We start from the raw sequence: 23900 nt of genomic DNA, 5'->3' as shown, positions 1-23900 counted from the left end.
GTAATAGGATATAGGTCTGATTCATAAGGAGATGTCCAAAGTGATTTTAGAAGATGCTCCAGATGGCACAAGCGGGGACCGCGCCGCTGGGGCTGTCCAAGAGGGGAGAACCACACGAGGGAAACGTGGCACACGGAACCCCAGAGCCATCCCATCCCATGCTGGGGCTGGTGCCTGTCCCCCAGCTTCACACCAGAGCCACACAGCCCTGACCCTGTGCTCCCCAGGGCTCCCTGTCCTTAGATGTGCAGTTGTAGGGCTGGGAGGGATGAAACCATGTCCTGTGGTTAACTGGGAGGAGTGGAGGGCAGTGGTTTTCTGTCCAGTTTCTCTGGAAAGGTCTGTATGGCATTAAGTGGGTTCATTTCTGTAGCAGTGTTCCCATCTGGAAAATGGGAAGGGGGGATAAGACGTTGCAAGCATGTTAGAAAACATAACACTTTAATGGGTATCCAGTAATTTGAGATCCCGGGGAATAGTCCAGAGAATTATTATTATGACAGGAGGCATTTTTACTTCTAATGCACAAAGAAAACAAATAGCGAGAGAGTGAGGTTTGAAGAACTAACATTCATTTTACTTTTATTTTGTGAACTTTCTAATTTTTCAATAATTGAGACCGCAGATGTTCAGTTCCATATGTGCAACAACCCAGTTCCAACCCCTTCTGAAAACTGGTTGCCAGCTATGGAGGCAAGTAAGAATATACTAAGGAAAAGGAAAGAAACAAAATATTTAAAAAAAAAAAAAAAAAATGTTAATACTTCTGTAATTCACAATGTTTTTCTCAAACCAGCCAGAACCTGGAGAAGCTTTTGACAGTGTCTGGGCTTAGAGCCATGGACAGTATCCACTGCTTAGTGTTGTATAATTTACAAACTCCTGTTCTTTCAACAACTACTCAGCAAATGAAATTGTTAAGTAAATATATAGCAGAAAAACAACTCAGAAGAACAGAGCAACTCCTTTATACCATTCAGAAGGTGATGGCCTCTGTGAGAGAAAACAACTTCACGCAGTCTGCCAGAACTAGAAGAACATCAAACAAACCAAACAACACGAAAGTTATGAAAAAAATTTGCATGCCTTTTTTTCAGAGTAACCTCCTCTGCAGTGCTATGCCACATGGAGATAGGTCCTTACATGCATATGTCATCCAGGGAAAGAGTTTTCATGTGACTCTGCTGGCCTCTGATCATATCAGATTACAAAAGTGACAGTAGTTGAGAAACATGTTGGAAAAAAGTACATCTCTATTGCTGAGGCTGCTCGAACCACTGAGCTTATTGTTTTGGAGCCTTTATTCATCAGGCCCCAGAGAAAGGAAAGAGCTTCCAAATGAGTGGTCCAGAGAGAAGAGCTGAGCCAAAACCTGGCTTTCAGGGACCTCGAGCCAAGAGCTGTTGCATCCTGCCATACCCAGGGGCCATGCTGAGTCTGGAGCAGAGCACTGGGCCGAGTGTCACCTTTCCCACAGCTGGGTCAGGAAACTTAAGAAATTGCTCCTTCATTAAACATATTAGAGACTCAGCCTTGTTTGCCTACTGATATCCTTGAAGGAAGGGAATACAAAGATGAGGGTGTGAATGCTATCTGCTATATCACCACTCTCAGGCTGCTAGGACAGTTTTATTTGCTTTATAGTAATTCATTGCCAACTTCACACATAAAAGTTAAACACGCTTTCTAAATGATAACACTCAAAAGACAGTTTTCAGAAGAAAAAAACCCACCAGAATGCTTAAAAGGGGTTAGATGGAGGTTACAGAAAAGTGTTCCCAAGTTTGTTTCTCCTCACTGTTCCAGTAAAGGTAGTGACCCTGGCCACCTGAGGGATGGAGTGACCTGGATGGTTTCACCTTAGCAAGGCCAGGGTGGGATAAGCACCCAAAACCACATGGTCCACATGGGCTAGGACCAGGACTAGGGCTCAAATTCCCCTTCCCTGTGTTCCCCATGCCTTGGGAGCCATTCCTGTGCTCATCTCAACCTCCTCATGTTCCTCCTCTCTCCCTGCTTCATCCCACCCAAGAACAAGCACATGGTAAGACCCTTAGCATCAGCAGGCTTTGGACCAGCCATTAAATGCTGTTTTCTCTAGTGGTGGTGGCAAGAACAGCTTAAAAAAGCTTTGCTTAAATGGAGTTATGAAAATATCAGCCACTGATCCAGAAGTTCTCAACAAGTCAGTGATGCAAGGTCACTCCTAATTGCCTCCATCTTTCCTATTCTCTCTCCAGAGAATAATTACTTCAAGAAACAAAGTCCTGGTTTATTTTACTAAGATCCAGAAATTCCCTGCTTTTATAACAACAAGCAACTCCCCTCTTCTTCCGCTTTGGACTAAGGAGAATATTACCACTGTCAGTTATATGCTGGGGAATTGTTAACCCTTAACATCCATGTGGTGAAAAAATAAACTGCAGGAATAATCACCTCATGTGTTTAGAATTACTCAATACTGGTAAAACAATCATTCGTTTTGCTTGTTTGTAAATGGGAAGAACAAGACCATGCTTTAAAAGCATTTATTCTGTACATAGCCACAATAAAAATTCCCCAGTAATCACTGTCTTGGAGCGAGGCACAACATTTAAAAACTTCCCTTTTGATTTTTCAAACTCAAAAGCAAAATGAAATGATGTTCAAGCAGCCTAAACGTGCAGGTTTAGGCAGCAGAGCTGTGAGATTCAACACTGTGCTGGGCTCCTAAAATAGAACCAAGTCAGGGTGGTAATTGTAAGTGAAAAGCAGAATTTTAGAGTTGGTCCTGTAGTAGCTGCTGTCTGTCAGAGGACAACACGAAGTGACCTGCTCAGCTGACTTCTCCCTGCTAGGATTATAGTAGCACTATGACTATTGTATTATAGCACTGGAGTATTAATAATTCAACCAAAATTTTACTGGGCACAAACAACCCTCACGCAACCTTTTTAGGAGCAGCTTGGGAGCCACCTGCAAAGGTGACAGCTCCAGCAGAGGCTGGAGGCCATCCTGCACCCTCTTCTTTAAAGCCTTCAAAGGAAACTGAAACCTATTCAGGCATCTCTATTATTCAAGATTTCCTCACAGATATTTTCTGCAGTCTGCTCCGAGGGCCATAGATCTGTCACTTGGGTGAAATCATGTGACATTCTGAATTTCAAGTGTTTGCATGCTCTCTGGCTGGATGCTGGAAGTGGAGTGGATGAATCTACTCAAAATCCAAGTTCAGCAAAAAATTCTGCAAAAGCACAGAAAGTGTCACCCTGGCTGTGCCAGGTCCCAGCTAAACTGCCTCAGCTGAGAAACCCTCTCCTGTGACCATGAACCTTGGAGCTTTGTACCTCCAGCTCAAGCTTGGATTTGGACAGAAAGTGCCAAATGCTGTAAAATAGTTGTATAAATAGTTCTAATAGGGCCAGGAAGTGAAAAACCCCATGAGAAAGTCTGTTACTTGTCTTCTTTTATTTCAATATCAGTGCTGATCAGAGACCTAACACACAGGTACCAAGCAATCCTGAAATACTAGGAGAAGAAAAGGGAAAATTGTCTTATTCCTTAGAAGAGACTCAGTTGCAAATTAATTTATTAAATTCTTTCTCTATGTTACTCAATTTACAGTGTAATTTCAGAGATTCAGTATGTTGTTTCAGGGTAGGCAATCATACTCTTAGTGGTCTGACAGAATAAAACTCAAACTGAATCTTGAAGCTTATTCATCACCTAGACAAGTTTCTCAGTCATAAAAGTCCTGTGAGAGACTTCAGAATTGAGAATATGGACGAAACAGATGCACTCCAATCAAACCACAAGGGTCTTGAGGAAATCTTTTTCCTCAAAAAAGGGAAAAAAAATATAATTACCTAAAACTATGATAAAAATCAAGAATAAATTTCTCAATCGGAGATAAAAATAAAAACTGGCTTCTTCCAGTCTTAAATTAAAGCATATATTAAGTAAGAGATTATCTGCTTCTCATCTTAACACACACTGAAGTAAATTGTTTTTTGTAAATTAAAAGGTAACAGTAGCTTTAAGAAAAAAAAAATGAAGTGATGCAAATCCCTCTCTGGTGTCTAGTGCCTTTTTAGTCAATCTCTCTCCTTTCTGAAGTGGAATTAGCAGACTGGAAAAAAAAAAAAATGGTTACCCTGAATCTTCAGTGTTGCTTGAAAGGTTTTGTAAAGCAAACATCAGTTTTATTTCCCATTGAAGCTCTTGTTTGACATTACAAGGTTTTTTTCTACTCAAGGCAGCTATCTGGTTTCTGGATTAGGAGGTTTTCTTGCTTTCTTTTCTCAACCCATTTAATATCAACCCATTTCCAAATCCACTTGGCAAGTCTGAAGCAGAATCACCATGGTATAAGAAGTCTTTTAAGGATAAGTCCTCTCTCACCTGCCATCAGAGCAGATTATATATAAACTATAACTGTTTAATGCCTAAATGCTGCCTCCCTGCCTCTGTGCTGTGTCCCTCTCCAGGGCCATCACAGCTTCTGGGAGAATTACACCACATCCCATCAGCTCTGATACCACAAATGAGCTTTTCCCTGGGTGAGGAAGAAGAGGGGAGTTTATTATGTTGGCCATCAAGCACTCCAGCCAGCATTTCATGACAGTTTTTATTGACAGCAGGCTTCTATATCCCCTTGCTTATGACTTTCCTGACAATGCCTCTTTCCAGGATAACACCTTCCATGTGTAGCTTGAAGCCAGAGAAATATTTTTCCAAATAAATTTGATAACAAATCTCATCAACTGATTTGCAGGTTGGACAAGTATTTTAAAAACCCTTTACATCATGTGTCTGGAAGAAATGAGCTAAGCTGGAGATTTAGAAGGTGAGGTTGTGTACATTCGTTCAGTGGGAGAGCAGAAAAATTAAGATTTTGCACATGAGTGGGACAGTGAAAATGAAGATTTCAGAGCTCTGTGGAGACATGAATGATTTTAGTAGTGCAGCACCCAGTAAGATTTATTATCCTTGTTTAGTCTGGGACACAACAGAGCACACACATGTACTGAAAATCCAACCTGTGCAGGAACCTGCAGGAAGGAGGGAAATTAGTCCTTGAATCAGCCTCCTTTTTCACCCTCAGAAGCCCTTTCAAGTTCATAATGATGAATCCCACCCATCCCAGTTTTTACAAATTCAGAGGGCAGGCTGGAAAACAATAACATCTACAGCATAAGGTCCACCATGAGTGACTTAGCAAGGACCCACCCAGATGGGCAGCCTATGTGGTCCAAGGAATTAATACATGAAAGGCCCCAAATGGGAAAAAAATTGAGTGTGATAAAATTGTAAGTGCATTTCAAAATGTTTTTTCCACATTTAATGAGCTATAACTCCAGGAGTTTCCCTAATTCAGTTAAACTGCATTATCCAAAATTACTGGTGGGAATCCATGTAATGATCTAATACCAGTATTGATCTATTGAACTGTATTGATCAGTAGCACTTTTCAACTGTATGTGTCAGTACTGATCTGTAGATACCACGTTCTTTTTTGATAATGAAAGTAGTTTTTTCCCACAGCTAGATGTACTTTGCTATCATCAGTATTTCCACCAGGTGCATCAGGAGCAAGGCACCTTTCTTGGTACAAAATCTCTGATGCACTTTAACCACCTCGATGTCCAGCTGCAGATTTTTAAGAGCAAAAATGGGTGGTGACAACTCAGCTGTTTTGCAAAGTAGAGAACCCATCTCCCTAAGCAATGCTGTGAAGTTACTGTAGCCAGAAAACCCCATATAGCTGGGACAGTCCCATGTAGATCACGGCACTGCAAACACTGCTGCTTGCAGAGATTTTATTGTGCTAAGCATTGAAGCAAGGTTATGACCCAGGACAAGTCAGCATATGGAAACCTGCACAGAGACTCTCCCAAGGACACCCCAGAGTCAAAGCAAAGGTTAATGGAACAGACCCACATTACCACTTTCATCTGAGACAAAGGTTTTCTCTGTGTAAACACTGTCTGATTGCTCCACACTAACAGCATCACCACTTTAGTTGGAAAACACTGTGTACTGTCTACAGATAAACCAAATATTGGCCTACCTTGCCCAGGAACATCACCTGCCTGGAGGTGACTCTGCATTTTCTGTGCCAGAGGAGCCAATTCAGAGTGACCACTGTACAGCTGATTGCCTGCGTTCAAATAACCCAAGTTTTGTCCAATCTGCCTTTGAAAATTATTCTTTTAGTATTAACAGCCGTGCAGGTTGAAAAGTTCATTTTGATAAGTGTGTCTTTCTGGGTCAGTCCATCTTCAAGCCAGGAAACACCACCACTGGTGTAATGGGCTTTTATGATTTCCTGGAAGAGTGTCTTATCACAGCTGTAGTTTGTGAGAGACAGTAGACTTTCTGCTTTCTGATATAAAAAGGATAATATATGCTCAGTGCTAACTTCAGCCTGTTTAGACTAGGTAAAACTAGCACATTATCTGTCCATTCGTTTTACTATAATTTGAATTTTGGAAGTGTGCATCAGGCTTTTCTTAATGAATACAAGAAAGTTTCTGCACTTAGTTTGACCCTGCTGCACTTTGCAACACTGACTTCTCAACACCCCTGCTGAAAAAAAGCCACTAAATCTTACAAACTATCTCTTTGTTGTCTCTTGCTTTTTCTCAGCCCCTCCTTCCAATCTTACCAAGCCAGTTGAGCTGCACTTTTCACCTCCTCTGTTGACATGAAATGAAGTAATCACATTTATTTGAATATTCACTACAGATCTTGTCATCATCTCAGTTTATTAGCCAAGAAGATAATGTTTCAAGAGCAAGTCTTAAAACTTTACAGCATGGATCCACTCACTTGCTAAAAGCAAAATAAGTGAATTAAAACCTCAATTCACAAAGCAAATAAATGTCATGTAGACACACCACTGAAATCAAGCCATGAAAGCTAATGAGCCTCCAAAACAGAAGTACAGAGCCTGGAAGTGGTCCTAAAGGTATTTTCCAAAAGTAAGACCAAAAGTAAGGCTGTTAGGATGCTGCCACTCTGCAGAGCACAGGCTCCCATCCATTCGTTCACCACAGGGAGATGAGGAAATCCAGGGACTTCCAGACACACACAAACAAGTTTGTGAAATATTTACCACCTATGTCTCAGAGGATGCATGGGAACATAAAAACAACCCCAAAGGAAGAAATAGTTGCAGGCTTTGGGATGCAGTGGGTGCTGTATCTGCTGTGTGACAGTTCACAACTTTTTAATGTTCCCCCTGTTAAGATCTTAAGATACAAAAACCACTGGACACAGAGAGCTACATAACATGACTATTTCCCTTGTTCTAAAAGAAAGATGCATGACACATGCATTATATATACCAGATTCTAAATTCATCAGCTTTAATTTCTGCAATTTGTGCTTTGAAACGTATCTGAATTTGTGTTTTCTATGGAAAATTCTGGATGTTCTCTTTGGGTGAAATGCTGCTGCTTTTCTGTGCCAGCCCCATTTAATCCATCTCAGGAGCACATTTGCACTGAAAGAGGACTATCTGGTCTTAGAGGAGATACAATGTAAAGCAAACAAGAGGAAACCAAACTAAGTACCTTTGGAAGAACACAAGAGGAAGAGCATGACCTTGATTTATATCTGTTCTGAGGACAGAGGGCTCAGTCTTTACAGTCACCATTTTCCTCAATTTCTAAATTTCCTGGGGGCTTATTAAGATAAAGCCAGAGACCATGATGAGAGGCAGGACTTTTTCTCCTAATAAAAAAAATGTTTTTCCATCTGTACTCTCTCTCATATTGTACAGGAGAACTAGGCAGAATTTTCACCTGCAAAATCATTCTGGAACTCTTATGGAGTTTTGAGGCCAAAACATCTCTTTTGAGGAGAGGCTGCTGGAACTGAGCCTCCAGGCTGCAGTCAGAGCACAGAGATGATGTGCACCTTCCCAGAAAGAGGATGAAAGGTTAAAAGGCTGTTGACAGATGACTTTGGGAAGAAGGGGTTGTTTTTCTTCTAGAAGGATGGCACTGAGAACAGATATTTTTAAAAGTGTTTGGACTGCAACAGCCTGGTGAGGTTTACAGTCCATGATGAAAACCCCAGTCCTATGATGCTGAAAATCTGCTCTAACAAGACTGGTCTGAAAATGCCCATGATGGACCACATAAATTGTTTGTCTCCTATAAAAACTCAAAAGGCTTTCCAGTTTCATCTTTTTGAGTTTTAATCTTTTAAAAGCATGTTCAGATTATATTCATGTGATTTTAGTGAGCTTGTGCTCTAAAATAAATGGCCTGTGTGCACACACTAACACATGTGGAATTCCTTTTCAGTAATCCTCAAAGAGGCTTTTGATTTTACTTCTGATTCACCAAAAAAAAAAAAAAGAAAAAAGTGCCAGTGAGCAAGTGAGATGTGCACAGGGATTTAGATGGCTCCAGGGTCACCACATACATTTACATAGGAAACATATGGCTATGGGAAAACTCTCCACTTGGCTGTAAATGGGTTCCTTGAGCTGTTGTCACAGAATCCGATGCTCAAATCTCAAATGGATGTGACCTCGAAGATCTCAAAAATTATCTCAAATGGATAAAATGCCCTACAAATGAAAAACAAATCAGAGGGAAGTGGTACCTGAGTTAATAAGGCAGCCCATCAGCAGCTTAGCTACACCATCCCAGAGACAAACCCAAAGCCCAAAGCCCTGGGGACTGTTCCCCCCAGAGTCAGCAGAGCCTTGGTGGCACCTCAGAGCAATCCCTCATCCACCTTCCAGCACTGTGGTTGTCCTGAAGAATGAAAAGGATGCAAAATGTTTTGCAAGGGCAGCAGCCACGAAGCTGTAGGGCAGTTCTGTGCCCCCTTTCCACATGGGTGGGAAGGGAAGGGAGGAGCTGGAGGAGGACTTTCTGCTCCTGCAGGAATCTGAGTCTCACCCAGTGCTGAGAAGGGCCATGGATTGAGCATGGGGCTGAGGACACCTCTCTGTCCATGGGGCTGGGAAAGCAGGACATCTCCTGTGCCCCATAACAGAGCACTGCCCAGCACTGCCACTCACAGGAGAAGAGGAAAGCTCCAGCTATTGTCCAGGTCCTGCAAGTCTATTGTTAGAGAAGAATAAGCCCAAAATGCAACAGCTTTTTGGTGAAGGCATCTTCACATCCATCACAAGCTTTATTGTTCCTTCAGACCCTACTGCAGGTTTATAACCAGATGTTTTAGGGACCTTGCATTTTCCCCATGAAACATTCCCACCCCCATGTTTAAAGCTGACAGGCAGGTAGCTGTAAAGTCAGCCATAACAGTCAAAGCTGGCAAGTTTTGCCTCAACACTATAAAAAAACCTGTTATTAGTACTTTGTGATTAATGATTGCATATTACAAATGTACATTAATAAGTATAATATACTCTCAGTATTTTATTGCTGCTTTTATGATATGACAGGCAAACCTATGAAAGAGTTTTTAATGTATTTGCATGCCCATATTGTGTGTATAATCCACACAATCTGTAGGAATGGCTTAAAATGCATCTAAAAAGGACACAACCAAGGTTGGGAGGACTCCAAGTTAACCCATATTTTTATTACAGTTATCTCTTCCATAGGAAAACTTTTGCTTTCTTCCTACTCTCTAGATTTCTGCCTTTTAGGAAAAATGGGGAAGGGAAGATGAGGAAAAAAAAAAATCCATCTTGGAAGTGAGGAACTCCCAAAACATAAAGAAGTTATGGCAGTCTGAGGCAGGAAAAAGGAATGGTGTAAGGGAAAGTAGATCCAGAAGCCCAGAGAAAATACACACACTCATTTCTGCAGTGAGTCCCAAGCAATAAATGGAACAACCCCAAACTCAAGTCCAGCAGTAGCTGGCTGACATAAAAAAATCCTGAAGGCAGCAGGTGGTTTGTTTTGGGTTTTTTTTTTTTTACCTCCCAATTGTTTCAGAGACGAAACAATTCCCCTTTCCCAGTATGTCAAAACACATCTCAATAATTCATTGACGTGCTATTAAAAGCAAAATGTGTTTCAAACATCTGGATAAATGCATATGTCTGTGTGAAAGGGGCACCCTGGGCAACTGCTTTTGTTAGCACCAATTTACCAGGGCAAATTCCTGACTGTAGGAGAGGTAGATATGAGCAGACATGTCCACAGATACATAAAGCTTCTGGGTCAAATACCCCAAGCTGCAGAAGTCTTTGTTCTCAGTTTATCTGTGTCCTGTATGGATTTCTCCTAATCAAAGATCCGTGTAGTTAGGAAAACAAGAGAGGAAAGCTGAAGGGAAACCAAAGTGAATAAAAAAGGAGGAAGGATCCCATGGAGTCCCTTAGCTCAGAGTGCAGCTAAGTAATTTAGAGAGATGTTAATTTACAGAAACCCTACTCAAGAACAAGGATGGATGGGAGCTCAACAGAAGCCACAACCTACACACTACAATAAAACAGAATATATGGTCTACTAATAAATGGTGGCAAAGGGCAACTTTTTTTCCATGCTGGGAGTTTCAGAGTTCTGCTGTCTTTCAAAGGTGATGTTTTTCTATGAATGGAGGAAAATACTTAATGTCTGGCAGGATCCAGAGCCACTTGATGCTGTGTCCTGAGTGCATCAGGACTCAAACCACCAGCAGCTCCCAAGCTCAGCCCTGGCATGGCAAGCTCACCTTTGCTGGAAATTTGGGGCCTACCAAATGATGAAAAAGGCATTCATTTAAACTGAAGCAATCTCAGGGACATTTGTCTTCAAAGGGAAGAAAATAAGCTCCATTCTTACATTGCACGTTTTCTCTAAACATTTCCATTCCAATCAATTTCTACATAATTAGTTCAGTCAATCACACCAACAGCCCAAGCATGCAATGTATCCCTTGATTACAGATGAAAAAACACCAGTACAAGAGCCACACTTTTAGAGGAAACTTCCTTCCTTTGGGGGCTTTCTGCCCCTGGTCAGCAAGAGCTGCCTTTCCAGAGACCTGAGCCCAGCAGTTCTCAGTTACAGTCCCTGCAGGAGTCAGGAGCTCAGCTGTGCTACAAAACAGATCACATGGAAAAACTTGGTGGCAACTTCTAAAAACTTGAGCTCAAGGGACTTATTCAGTAACATGCAAAGGAGCCAGGGAATAGGGTGTTTTACTCTTAAAAACTGTTGTAAAATCAATTTATAACCAACCTCACAAGAGCAGCTCATTTGGATGGGATTATCTGAATGAAGGAGTTCAGTGTTCATCTAATAAGGATGAGTTTGCATAAACTATGCACAATGTTGGTACAAATCCAAACAAACTTTTGGGCTTTAGGTTGTTTTTCCTTTAACATTTAGGTAGCTCCTCTCTATGACAAGCCACTTGACCTAAGTGACCTAACATAACAAGAGTAATCATCTACTGATTTTGGTTGTATCCAACAGTACTGCCATGTTAGTGACCAGGAAAATCCAAGTAGCAATTAAATAATAAGCATCACATCTTGGATGTCAGAATAAGGTTTTTGGGACTAGAAACATCTGGTGCTTGGCTTGGCCATGTCCTTGGACAAGAGGGCCCTGTGGATGCTCCTCTCCAAAGGGACTGTGACCCACAGGAAGAGCAGCAGCCTCTGGATGGAGGAGCATCCCTGTGTTTCTTTCTAACATGATAAGTGAACATTTAACATGATAAAATCCCAAATCACAACAAGCAGCCTCTTTCTTCATCCAGTTCAACTCAGAGACACGTCAGTTTCAAAGGACAGATGGGTCATTACCATATGACTGTTGTTGGGCATAAATAACCCCAAAAATACCTAACACAGCTGGAGTCAAGCACATTCTGAAGCACTGAAAACAAAAGAGGCCAACTTATCCACCCCATAATTTCTGCAGTCAATGGAGGCTGCTGAGTGGCACTGAGAACTGGGCTGCCTGCTTAGACACAGAAAAATAGAGTTTATAACCCTAACCCTTAGGTAGTGAGGTTGAACATGGTCATTTTCATCTCTCTATGCTTCTGTTTTCTTTTCCTGTAAAAGACCAAGTTATTTATGAGGTTAAATCCAGCAAATGCTAACACAAGACTTTCTGATCTTAGGGAATGTTATATGCATAAAGTGCCTTGGAAATGTCAGCTGGAAGATGCTGGAAAAGAGCAAAGCATTTTCCAAGGAGAAAATTCCAAATTCTAGGCAATTTGCCCAGCCACGACATTTTAGGCAAATTGCCTCTGGCAAACATGTTGTGCCATCCTGAACTGGGTTTCTCTGGGATGGTTTTAACACAATGCCAGCTATAAGCTACCAAAAAGTGAAGGTTTACCCTGTTCTTTACACAATGTCTCTGATCCCCCCAGTTGTCCTACATTATTTTTGCAGTTTGCTGGTACTCAGTGGATGACAATTCACATCTCTAAGGGAGCAGCTGTCTGTCCTCCTTGGAAGGGGAGCTGAAAATTCCATGCAATCACCCTTCAGAACCCATCCTTTCCCAAAAAAACAACAGAAAGTCTTATAATAGCATTTCCCAACCTGGGGACCACTTGAGAAGAACGGTGTGAAATCATGGAGGTAAAATTACTGATAAAGTGTGTGAAATATTAATGTGGGCAATAATTATTCATCACATAAAAAAGAAAACCAAAAATCCCACCAAGAGGTACAGCACTGTTTAACTGGATAACCACAGTCCTAGGTACAAAGTGTAAAACCCAAAAAATCCAAAACAAACAAATTAAAATCTCCTCTTTTCTGACAGATACAGGTATACAGCATCACTCATTAATTTGTCATGACTTAGAAGCAGCTCCATCAAACACACATTTTTTCATTAGCAGTTGTTGACATTGACAATTCCTGTCTTAACTAACTGACTGACCAGACAGTTTTGCCATAGGGATGGGCAGTGGATGAGAATGAACTCTGACCTATTTAAATTAAGTCTAATATTTATTGTTCCAGGCCAACAATGGTCTTGGGCAGCATTGCCTTTGACCTGCTGTGTACATACAATCACACAGAAAGCAACTACACCAAACAGAGCCTGGATTGTTTAAAAGAAAAAGACAGTTCCTTTGAGGATGGGGACTGATAGCAAGGAAGATTAAGTACAGATAAATAAAGAATTCCATAAATTAGTCAGCATTAGGATAATTATGATGCTACATTTATTTTCTGACAGTTTTTTAGCAGAAAAAATTGGCTTAAGGAGCAATGAAGAGTGTCAGCCTGGTGATCACCCTGGTTTTTTTAATAAACAGAGCATAAGACTAATGCTGCCCTAAAAATCATCAGTATATTTTTAATAATCAGCTTATAGTCTATGGGGACACTAAAGAAAAAAATATTTCAAGCATTCTCTCTTCTCTCATGCCAATTTTTGTATTTTTGTGATTCTCATGACTTTTTGTAGTTTTTGCATAGTATCAGTTTCAGTTTCCAGTCCATAGAGGTGGTTTCTGTAGTGCCCAGGGTTAGTAACTCCAGTTGACTCTTACAGGGCCCATTATATTATTAAAAAGGTATCTGTCTTCACATCTTTTTCAGGTGATGAACCTGCTCAAAGTTTTGTGCAAATCTTTTGTTGCAAAAATTAATGAATGAAACATAAATTTGGGGTATAAATTAATAAAAAGTAAACACTAAAAATTTAGACAACTTAAGGAAGCAAGGAAGCTAACGTGATCCTTCATATAATGAGGCCACTATCCATTCTTATTTCTTCTACAGGGTTTTCCTGCTAGCCAATATCTTGTATTAAAGTGCTACAAAAAGCTTGTATAAAATTAACAACTAAAATATCACTTCATTTGTTGAACCATGGAAGAAGAAGAAGGAATAGAACAGAAGGAAGAATAGAAGCAATATTAATTCCCACATGTGCTCTGCAGCTGGACCGAGCCACAGGCAGTGTGGTCACCCAGCCCTGGTTGGATCACCTCTGTCCTCAATCCCTTTATCTGACTCCTGCCCAGTGCCCACCAGCAAGGAGGAAATCACCAACCCCCCCAGGACAGCCCATGGCACTGGAAGCACCAACAAGACCTCGTGCCATGATCTCCATGATCTCACCATGATCTCACCTTCATTGTACCTTCATCTCCTTTTTTTTTTTTTTTTTTTTGTTATACAGTCCACAAAATTTGCATTTGGTTGCATGCATACAGGACACGGTCTTTCTATATTTCATCAGTCTTTGCTGGTTCCTAAAATCCTCTTAATTTCTGGATGGAAACACCTAATGCTGGACACACCTGTCCTGCACAAGAGATTCCCCAGGGAATAGTTTTTTCCTCTTCTTTGACCTGCTCCAATGCCTTGTGAGCTGTAGGCTTACTGCAGAAAACCTCTAACATTATACTAAACCTTTGCCACGCTGCATTTCTCATGGTCACAATAAGTTTGATGAGATCAAGAAATAAATGGGAATGTAGTACACGTTCACCATCAAAGAGCATAAAATGGCTTTAGTGTACATTGGTAAGAAAAAATATTAAATAAATTCTGCTGACCTAATTTTTTAATGTTCTCATCATTGGCATTATATATGTATACACACACAGGCACATTTTTCATATATTTAACCAGTAATAACTTTTATCACCACAATTTTGCTATTGATTGCTTCTTTAACAGCAAAATGCATCACAAACAGAAATGAATGAAGCTGTCGGGAAGAAAGTTCTCTGGTAGCTTTACTGTCAATTCCCATCATAAATAACCATGACATCATATGAGTCTTATCTAGGGGTTGCTGTTACTGATCAATGGCATCACTCTAGTAGTGTAAATAGCTTCTAATGTCCCATCTTCCACCTTCAAATAGGTTCTGATTATTTATGATAGCTGTTAGGTTACAAGTCTGAGCTGCGGGTTGGATTTATTTTCTACTTACAGCAGCTGTGGATTTCAAGTTAGATAGGATTATTTTTTAGTTAAGATGATGAAATGGGATAGAACTGTCACACAGCCTAGAAAAACCTTCATCTCATTTACTCTCTGTAGCAATTTGATTGGGAATCCAAAGACCTTAAAGGCTTTTCATTGAATAATTCAGAATGTTAAAGCAGAGTCCTGGTTACTTTTCCAAGTTCAGTACAGCCTAATCAATTTACAGTTAAAAAGAAAGGGAAGAATATTTTTCCTTGTTATTAAACTCTGAAGGAGTTTCATTATTTGCAGAACCGTATAACACAACCTTACAAAATTGTCAGGAAAATACACCAGCCAACAGAAAAACCTACTTGTCAGCTTTTCCCATGGTGATCATGAAAAACTAATGATGTTTTACTCACTCAAACAAAAACTATTCACTCCCGGGCTAGTCGATATTTGGAAGGATGATATAATCTCTATATTTCTGCCTGACACTACAGAGCTCTAGACATTTATTTTTTTTTTAATATCTATTACATTCTCATACCCCCAAAATGGATCTTATAATTGAGAAGTGGGGCAGTGGACATCCAGAATCACAGCACACTGGGAAACAAATGCACAGGGGGTTCCATTTACCACACGAGAACAGAGGAGTCAATGGCACGTTAACTAATTCACTATTTAAATTTCCAGTTAGGTTCCTCACTTGCACTGCATTTAGCAAGTGCACTAAAGTTAAGGGAGGAACAGGTCATTTTTCTCAGCATCAACAATAATTAATAAATGGTTACTGTTCTCTGGCTCGTTTGTCTAAAGGAAACACCCTGGTGACACTGAGGGGAAAATCAATAAGGATAAAAATGCAGCAGTGATAAATATTCTGCTACTCTTATCCTTTGATGACCTTCTGAGGGGGTTCAGATTTAAAGACTCATCCCACTACAGTCTTTTATTCCTCTCTTTACCATAATTCATCAGTTAATATGTAACTCCAAGCTGATTACAACTTATCTATAAACGTCTTTTATGCGGTAGCAGCTCACAAGCCTCTTGCTGGAACAAACCCCATACATTTTTTTTTTTTAAGCTTCCTTTATGGCAACTGAGTTCTGAATGATAAAACATTCATGATGGTATTTAGTGTGATAACTTGACAATGCAAAGATCTCTGGGTTCGGCCTGAAAGAATCCAAAACACGCTCCAATCTTTGTATCTGGCTGACAAGCACTTATTTTTCCATCCAGTATTTCCTCCTTAAGATTGTTCTGTTGGGTGAAGAGCTGTTGTGCTCCTAACAGTGCACACCTCCTTGCACTGCCTTGCCTGGGTTAAAGAGTAACCACAGCACCAGGGGTCACCTGGAAATGGAAAGCCTTAAAAACACGCAAACAAAATCACTGTCTGGACCTGAGTGTTTCAAAAGATATTTTGGTAATTACCACTAAAAACCCAATGGCACTTCTCCAGTCCCTGCTATTGTTTGGACTGAGAAAAGTATGTGATGATAGCATCATTCTCCCACATCCCTTATACCCACAGTTGACTCCCCCCTCCCCTCTTTTTTTTTTTTCCTTTTTTTTTTTTTTTTTTTTTTCCTGGTGCCATAATCTGTGCTTCTTATGCCTTAGGTAAACTTAAAACCTCTGCAGGGAGGAAGAGGGAATGTGGCTGCTGGGTGTTGACAATAGCTGTTTTGTCACCGCCAGGCTCTGGTGGCCATCAGGAAGTGGGGACTAGTCCAGGCACTTGATGCCAGGGTGGATGATTTATTGCCTCGTGTCTTTGGTGGCAATTGGACCCCTTCCCGCTGTCACTCACTCCTTGCAAAGATTCGGTCCTAAAGAAGAGGTTCCCCCCTGGTTTAAAGAGATTACAATGCTTGTCATAAAGTGTCTTTTAGTGGAGGGAAATGGGTATGAAAATGGGTAAAGAAAGGAAACAATCAGAAGAGGAGAGAAGATGGATGTTCTGTAACCTTTTCTCAGAGACCCATTTCTTCTACTTTTTCTCCTGTCTTTAGCAGGTTTTTGTTTTGGCTGATGACAATGCGTAATAGCCTGATAAATTGATTTTGTGAGTCCCCTTTCTCATCTCCTGAGAAGACACTAACTCGTTGGGACTTCAGAGGGCTCTCGGAGGCAGGAGACAACAATTAGTTTGTTGGGGATGTCAGAAAGGAGCTTCAAAGTTTGGCCAGGAAAAATCCTTTCTGACAGATCAGTGCTGACAACGTTGGCAGCTGCTAGGAAAAGTGGAGCTGGAAAGTGCCTCTGACTCTCAGGAGCAGGGAAAAATTGTGGGATATAAACTCTGTACAGTGGGTCGGGTGCTGCTGCTTTTCACTGAAGCATATTTGGTAATGACTAAAGCCTTCCACCAGATGAAAGAAGAGTAAGAAACATTTACAATAAAAGGTTTTCAAGTTTTCCTTAATATGAAATATTTTAAAATTTCCACAAAAATCAAGAAAGCTTATGAGAGCACGATTTGCTTTCTCCAGAGCTGACCTGGGCAGCCTTGATACTATTTTTATGAATGCATCATAGGAATGTTTTTGCATTTTAACAGCCAAGCAAAAAAAAAAAGTCAATATTTTTTTAATTTTTTTTTTTCCTAAAACCCAGGAAAATCCTTAAGTTCTTTGTGACAACAGTTACATGTCAGAAACTGCATCAAGGATGCCCGTGTGCATCCCATTACAGGAAGCCCTCTGGAAGAGCTCTGTAGAGAAAACCTCCCTTTTTAAAAAATGTTTCCATTTCCTTAACCCGAAAACAAAAAGATCAGCCATTTCCTTAAGGTAACTGGTCAGCCCAGGCTTGCTGAAAATAAGCAGCAAGTATCATTCTGTTGAGATGATAGATCCAAAGGGAAGCTATGTTTTCCTGGAATCACAGGTTTTTGAAAGGAGGAGCTGACAATGAAACCTGGCAAAGGCTTTGTGAACTCCCAGAAAGAATCTCAAGACAATTTGTCTCTATTAATTTGATAGGTTAATGTTCCACAATTATGTTGAATTCAGTTGAATTCCCGTAGAGGTGCACTGCACATGGTGATGTAGATTCTGGCACAATTGTTTTTTTCTTACATGTCATGAAATACAAAAATAGATGGTTTGTTACAGTTAATATGTGGTTTTCCATTAGATGGAAGATGTTAAATATTGTGTAAATAGTAACATGCAGGCTCCACACTCTTCCATGCTGTGGTTTACCTGGGTATCTGAAAGAAGCAGAGGGAGCTTTTACTTAGAGATTTTCTAGAAAAGATAAACCCCAAATGCCAATATTGCTATGTGATAAAGTGAGGAATCAATAAAAAATTATTTACAAAACTTTAGAAACTATCTTTTAGCTTTCTCATCTTATTTCCCAACATGGATATTAGACACAGGATGGTATTTCCATGCATTATTGCTTCCTCTGTTTATTTCTTTGATAAACTGCAGCGAGCTTGGAATAAATCATGTCATGTCACTACTGGTTCTGCACAAAGGAATCTTCCACCAAGCAGCAGTTATTTCAAAAGGAAGAGAAGAGATGAAGTGCATCAATAAGGAACACTAAACCAGATCTTTTATACTCAGGGAAAAAAAGAAGTGTTGGTACATTCAGTGGTTACAGTTTCATGAGAGCAGAAATTGCTTTCCCAAAAATCTCTTTAGATGCATTAATACTGTGGTAAAGACACAGAACTGGAGGAATAATTGCACAGCCCTTTGCTAGCTTTTCAAATCTCATCAGCCCAAATGATACCACTCTGAGTTATACCCTGCTAGAAGCAGCATTAATATCACACATAAAGATCATAGAGCAGATCCCAAATAAATCCCAGATTGCTGTGAGGCTGAGATGGATCTGGGATGTAAAACCCAAATTAAGAGATGCAGCCTTAAAGTTAGGCCCAGCAGACATTTCCCAGTCCATGGGCTCTTTTGAGCTGCTGTTGCTGGGTGGGAGAGGAGGATTCAGCTATGTGGGAAAAAATGCTGTTCGAGTGGGAGAGAAAACATGTTTTTTTCTTTCAAAGATACACTAGAACTCAATCAGGCTATTAATCAAATAGATAAAACTGGCACTTCAGTCCCTGCTGCTAACAGAGCTCCACACAGCAACAAAACCTTCTCAGCACACCAGGAGACTCTTAAAATTCAAGCACTCTCAAACTTAGCAGCACCCCTGAGAGCCACAAATTGAGAGAAATTAATTCTGTGCCCCTGCACCCCTCATTACCAGTAGAGCTGAAGCAGGTCAAATGCAAGTTAATCTCTTAAATTCCACTTTTGTACATGGATGTTAAAGCAGCCATTACTTTTGCACTGGCAAATGTCTCCAGGCTAAAGTGCAGAACTTTAATAAACCATAACAGGTCAGTATTGAATGTAATTCCAGCTAAATGCCTGAAACTTAATTTTTTAAAAACATTTTAGTGTTGCCTGCTGGAATGAGCACACGATGCATCACTACAGCAAACACAGCTGAAGAATTTAGGCTTCACTTAAATAGCTATTTGTAATAAGCACCTTAGCCTTTGGAATGAGTAAAAGGGCATTAAAACAACTTAATTGTAATCTCAAACGTAAAGCAATCATTCAAAATAGAAGAACACATTAAGGATGCTGCTGGATGTGTCATCTTAGGAGAGAGGCAAGCACGTTTTAAAGAAAACAAGCCTGTCACTGTGTCACTGCAGAGTGAAGCAACAACCCCCTCTGTAAAGCAAACCTGTGTCAGGAGATGTCTAGCAAAATTTCAATGTCCTGGGCATCATTTCAGTCCTCATTATGCAAAGGTGGCTCAGGGCTGAGTTTACAGAGTGACCAGACTGCTTTGAAATCCACTCTGGACTCTTCACTGACAAAACCCACCAATGTTGGATTTTGATTCCATCTATGGATACATCAGTCCTGAGTGCCCAGCTTATAAATTGCTTTCCTGGGGAATACAAAAACGTGGAGGAGCACAGGAGCCTGGTGTTACTCCTGTTAAAATTGGTGGCCACTCTCTGCCTGGCTCCAGTGTCCCAGTCCCAGCCTGTGCCACACACATCTCAAGCAGGTCCTGCAGCTGTGAGCTTTTGGGTCCCATACCCCTCCCCAGACCTCAGGGACAACTCCTGATGATGCCCAGGGGACTTGGATGCATGGGAAGGGTGTTAAATTTTCCCACTGCCTTCCCTTCTCCTGCTAATTCATCCATGGGAGACATTCCCACAGACAGTAGCAACTGAACGAAAAGGAAAATATTTCTGTCCTAAACATAGAAGATTTACACTAAAAATCTGGCAGGCACATAACTTGAGGTCAAGGCCATACCTTAGTATGAGTTTGCTGTTCCACATTTCTCCCTGCTCCTAATGCATCCTCAGAAAACACACTGTTTGTCAGAAATTCCAGCTAACAAGCTCCATTTCCAGTGTCAACCTCAGTTCAGTAGCTATCTACAAGGGGAATAATCACCAGGAAAATGGCTTTAAAATACTTGTTTTGAAGAAAAAAATCCTGTCCAATGATAACGAAAAAGCCCAGTGAAATAAAAATAAACTTATACTGTGATAAGTAGAGGTGGCTTTTTAAAATACTGTTTGGCTGTCTGTAATGCTAAACCTCTGCTTCTACTTGCCCAGCCTGCACACAGGTAGTCACAGATTTATTGCCATGAGCATGTGTTAGACAGTTGTGTTGATTCTTCTATATCTTCAGAAGCAGGTAATAATGACAGGTTTTGGAGGTAATAAAATTTCACGTGTCTCTCATATTAATGCATTTCTATCACTAGCTTCTTAGGTGCATTTGGAAACAATCAAGTTCTTATTTTAAGAAGCCTTGAGATAAGCTATCTGTGAGCTCTACACTTGGGGTAATTGATCACATTTGTTTCCTGGATGGAGGTTTGGCTCCTCTTTCCCCTAAACCTGGCATGTTTCTCATTACCCTCTGCCTTGTTTGCCTAGTGGAGGGGTTCTACCTTGATGAGTGAAAACAGGATGATACCATTACAGACCCCATCTAATGGGGGATGGCATCTCCTGCTCCTTCCCAGGAGTGTCAGCACCCACAGAGGGCTCTGCTGAGCCCTTCCAGGGATGAGGGTATGGGCAGCTCTTCTGCCCATGGGCTCAGCACCACTTCTGACCTCCATGCTGGGGTCCTACAACATGGCTCTGCTTCAGGATGGGTCCACAAGCACCAGGAAAATATATTAAGCACACCATGGTTTTCCTTCCAATGATGGGAAAGCTCATAGCTCCTCTAGGTAGATCCAGGAAGCATCTTCTGGCTGTATTGTGAAATGTTAGATGGCAGTGTTTGTTCACAAAGAGTTATTCCATTTCAGAATATAACAATATTTATTTAAAACCAGGCTTGTTATTCAGAGCATTAAAAAAAAAAAAAAAAAAAGCCACTACACTTTCTCATTGCAAAACAAAAAAACAAACAAAACCCCAAAACAAACAAAAAAACCCAGGCTCTTTTCTGGTCTGCCTTTACATTGGGTTTTTACTGGTGAAGTGGAACATGCTCTGCTTGTGCTAAAGGAAAGCCATGGTGCTACATCCTGTTTCACCAGCAGAGAATTTGTCCTCACTCAGTTTGATTGCAATACTGCTGGGATGTTACACTGTAAATGGACTGCTCTGGTTGCACAAAAAAAAATATACAGTGTTTTATTTTTAATTTCCTCTACTTTGCCTTCCTTCTCCCCCTTTCCTACCAAGAGTCAGAATAAGAAAACTGGAGCATTTACCAGAAAGATAGAGAAACAACTTTACCTCTAAACTCAGCCCCGTGCTTGTGTAGGAACCAGCAGGGAGGATTTTAATCAGTCCTTGCTGGCTCGGAGAAATCACCCACGGAAGGCACAAAACTGCTGCAGGAAGAGAGGCTGGGAGGAGGCAGGCTTTAGGGGTATTTCATTTGTCTTTCTATAGACTTGTTTCTTGTAATATTTCATTTAAAGAGCCAGGGACTTTTTACCTACTGAGAAAATAGCCTCTAACAGCCTTTAAAAGTCTTGCAGCTGGCCAGGCTTGGTATTCCAGGGGAAAAGGCTCTTAGCACTAAGGAACCTGCAATGCTTTCCCTAAGTGATGCAGAACGTGGTTCTTATGCTCCAAACCTAATGTTGAAGCTGTTATTAGCAGCCCTGTCTTCTTCTCACTGAAGTTAATATTCAGAGTTGGCTACCAGTGAAATATTTCAGTTTAGAAGAAAGCAAATACTTCATAAGGGAAACGTTATACCCAGCAAGGGATCACTATTGAGTTTAATTGATAGCAAAAAAAATAAAATGACTAAGTGGGAAAGAAAATCCTGTACTTGTAGTGAAAAGAGATCTCATCAAGTAACGAAGTACTTCTGGCTATTTCTACACCAAATTCCTCTCTTTTCATGCTGCATTTATGCAGTTCACTGTAATCTACCTAATTTGTTCCCATGCTCTTTCTGGGCTGTCTTTCCTCTCTGACCATCTAGAGAACTTCACACATTGTCAACCTATCATAGGTGAAAGCTTTTGAAGATCTACTACTTTTCTCCCAGCCTAATAAGGTCAGTGACCTTTCAAGCTCTACTATTTCCTTTTCTATCATTAGCCTGATACGTGCATCAGCTACCTCTCAATTTTCTTCATCTCTTCAATGCCTCACTTCTTCCTTTGGACACTGTCTAATTAGGAACTTAATTTCCTCTTCCCTGATGGACTTTTTGATAATGGAGGGATCCTATTCACCCCTGAATCACAGAGCAACACTATGATTTCCTGCTCAGGGGTGTCTTCAGGTATGTTAATTAATTTTCATGGTGGCAGCTGACTGACAAGCTTATCTCTCCTATGGAAAAGCCACCAATGGGGAACAGTCCTGCCCAAATTCAATCAGGTTCACTTTGAAGGAGGACCACAGCCACGGAAGCAGCTAAGGATGAGGCTTTGATGCCCTGCAGAGCCCACACTGCCTTGAAATCCTTCCTGAAGGCAGCACCGGCCTCTCTGCAAAAATTACATGGGCTTTTGGGAGATTTTGTCCCCAATTACCCAAACCTCCCGTGCTCCAGGAGAGGAGCTGCCTCTGTCCCAGGGCTGTGTGCCATGGCTACACTCTCTCCATTTTTCCTGCATGTAAGAAAACAATAACATCAGCTACACAGGAGTAAAAGAGGCTGGGAAGGACCCGATGGTTTTTTTTTCAGGACTGGGATTTTAAAAGTAATTCCAAAGAGAGCCAAATGTTTGCATGATGGGCACAGAAAATACATTCTGTGGGACCTTCACGTTAACTTAAACCAAAATGCTATTCAAATAAATTTTCTTTTATGTTTGGCTGCACTGTTAAGGAACTTTAGGATTTGCCCAGTTTTCTTTGCAAATTTTACTCTATTTTTCTTTCCCCAGAGCCACCAGCTGCTCTGCAGCAAGCCATGCCCTTCCTCCCCAGAAAGGAGCTGTGCCAGGGATGCTCTGCCAGCTTTAAGGTGCTGAGATTTTTGGTAGGAGCCCCATAATTACTACATCTATGTCCACCTCTCTTGGCTTGCTCAGCAAGTGCTCTACTGCCATGGGGTTGCTGGCTCTACACCAGCAAGAAATTTGGCAATGGCTGTCTGAGAAATTTGGGCTCTGCTGCTCAGTCTCTGATGGAAGAGGTGCCAGGTGCCTGGGGGTGATGCTTGGCAGAAGCATCCCAGGGCAGATGCTCCAAAACCCCCCACCCTGGGACAAGGTGTCAAGAGACATCACCAGGAGTCCCCTATCTCCCCATCATCACCACTTTTTTGGGGGGTTGGTGGTACCAAAAAGTTCACCTATTTAAAAACAAACAAAAAACCAACCCAACAGCAGAAGAAACCCACAAAGCCTGTACCTGCTTGTCTTGTGCCAGGGAGAGTTCTGTGGCCAAACCACACAATATTGGGGCAGAAGACAAACATGAGGTTTCTGTTTCCCTTATACTCCTCCTCTCTTGATTTTTCTCAAGCAATTTTCTGAGCTATGCCAGGATAAGACCCAGAATCTCCAGGAGAAAGTATCAGCTCTCCTGTGTTAGCACAGCCACTCCAGCCCAAGGTGGGACCAGGGGGAGTCCAGGGCA

General features: G+C 41.1%; 1 protein-coding gene across 8 annotated transcripts in view; it reads right to left on the bottom strand.

Moving 5' to 3' along the window:
- The window catches only part of MECOM (MDS1 and EVI1 complex locus), a 344893-nt gene that overhangs the window by 144069 nt on the left and 176924 nt on the right, over positions 1-23900 (bottom strand). The gene's annotated exons all lie outside the window — the stretch shown is intronic.

The sequence above is a fragment of the Heliangelus exortis genome, chromosome 9 (genome assembly GCF_036169615.1).
Source record: "Heliangelus exortis chromosome 9, bHelExo1.hap1, whole genome shotgun sequence".
Taxonomy (NCBI): Eukaryota; Metazoa; Chordata; class Aves; order Apodiformes; family Trochilidae; genus Heliangelus; species Heliangelus exortis.
The sequence above is the reverse complement of the archived record's forward strand: the minus strand, read 5'-3'. Positions and strand labels throughout refer to the sequence as shown.